Genomic DNA, 1,911 nt, shown 5'->3' on the forward strand with positions numbered 1-1,911 from the left:
TAAACAGGCTGGGGCTGTTTTCCCTGGAGTGTTGGAGGCTGAGGGGTGACCTTATAGAGGTTTATAAAATCATGAGGGGCATGGATAGGGTAAATAGACAAAGTCTTTTCCCTGGGGTCGGGGAGTCCAGAACTAGTGGACCTAGGTTTAGAGTGAGAGGGGAAAGATTTAAAAGAGACCCACGGGGCAACTTTTTCACACAGAGGGTGGTACGTGTATGGAATGAGCTGCCAGAGGAAGTGGTGGAGGCTGGTACAATTGCAACATTTAAGAGGCATTTGGATGGGTATATGAATAGGGAGGGTTTGGAGGGATATGGGCTGGGTGCTGACAGGTGGGACTAGATTGGGTTGGGATATCGGGATGGACCGAAGGGTCTGTTTCCGTGCTGTACATCTCTATGACTCTATGACACCAACCCTTCTGAAAATCTAACGTCCTCAGAGAGAAGTTTAAAAATTAGAGATGGGCAACAAATCCAGGCCCAGCCAGCGATGTCCCCGTCCAGTAAGTGAATTTAAAATGTAAAGTATGTACTGTTCAAGCCCACTCAGCAGAGAAGTACCTTATCTTTCAGACCATCAGGCACTGAACGGGAGGTGAAGGGTGAGTGGGGGGTTTGGTGGGGAAGGGGGAAGATTACAGTAATCGCCTGCTAAAGAGCATCGCCATCCGGGATCTACCTTAACGCCTACAGTTTAGCAACCCCCCCCCCCCCCCCCCTCACCCGCCGTCTACTCCCCTTTGTTGCATGTCCTTAGCGAGGGGATGTTTAATTAATCTGTGCTTTTCTCTCGAGCAGGTGCACAGAGGTGGGGATGCCTGATGGGTGGGACACTTGCCCATGACCCACATTCAGTGTGAAGGTCACATCCATATTCAGGAGTTGGGGGGGGGGGGGGGGGGGGGTGAGTTTGCTCAGAGAATGCAGACTCCCCTCCCCACTGCCCGCAGTCCCAGGCAGACCGAGAGCTGCCCTTCAATCAGACAGCGACAGCGAGGTGCCCCAGCCCTGGGGAATAATTACCCCCACCCCCACCCCGGCTCACAACCTTCATTTCATTTCAATCAGGATCTTCCGAGATGGCGCAGCGCTGGCCCCGATTGTGGGAAGGGGGGATGGTTAATGAGAATCTGCTGCCACTCAAAATAGATTGAATACAAACTAGGCTCCCCCCCTCCCCCCACCCTGTCCCCCATCGTCATTACCAAGGAAGGAAAGAAGGAACTTGCATTAACATAGCGCCTTTCACCACCTTTCAGGCGAATTCAGTCCTTCCCGAGGGTCAGGGCTGTGCAGTAATGCGTACACAGCCCTTTACTACATGACGCAGACCAGGCTGGGGGATGTCAGGTAGAGGCTAGCTACAGTCCACAATGAGGGGAAGGGGTCCCCCTGCCATTTACTCAGCTGAGGGGGGTAGGGCAGAGGATTGAAGTTACATCTGAAAGAAGGCACCTCCGACAGTGTGGCACTCCCTCAGTACTGACCCTCCGACAGCGCAGCACTCCCTCAGTACTGACCCTCCGACAGTACGGCACTCCCTCAGTACTGACCCTCCGACAGTGCGGCACTCCCTCAGTACTGACCCTCCGACAGTGAGGCACTCCCTCAGTACTGACCCTCCGACAGTGCGGCACTCCCTCAGTACTGACCCTCCGACAGCGCAGCACTCTCTCAGTACTGACCCTCCAACAGTGTGGCACTCCCTCAGCACTGACCCTCCCACAGTGCGGCACTCCCTCAGCACTGACCCTCCCACAGTGCGGCACTCCCTCAGCACTGACCCTCCCACAGTGCGGCACTCCCTCAGCACTGACCCTCCCACAGTGCGGCACTCCCTCAGCACTGACCCTCCCACAGTGCGGCACTCCCTCAGCACTGACCCTCCCACAGTGCGGCACTCCCTC

At 55.6% G+C, this 1,911-nt stretch overlaps 1 protein-coding gene across 1 annotated transcript in view; it reads right to left on the reverse strand.

Moving 5' to 3' along the window:
• Positions 1–1,911, reverse strand: part of LOC122551951 (receptor-type tyrosine-protein phosphatase-like N) — a 139,158-nt gene that overhangs the window by 132,707 nt on the left and 4,540 nt on the right. The window lies entirely within an intron of this gene.

The sequence above is a fragment of the Chiloscyllium plagiosum genome, chromosome 7 (assembly GCF_004010195.1).
Source record: "Chiloscyllium plagiosum isolate BGI_BamShark_2017 chromosome 7, ASM401019v2, whole genome shotgun sequence".
Taxonomy (NCBI): domain Eukaryota; kingdom Metazoa; phylum Chordata; class Chondrichthyes; order Orectolobiformes; family Hemiscylliidae; genus Chiloscyllium; species Chiloscyllium plagiosum.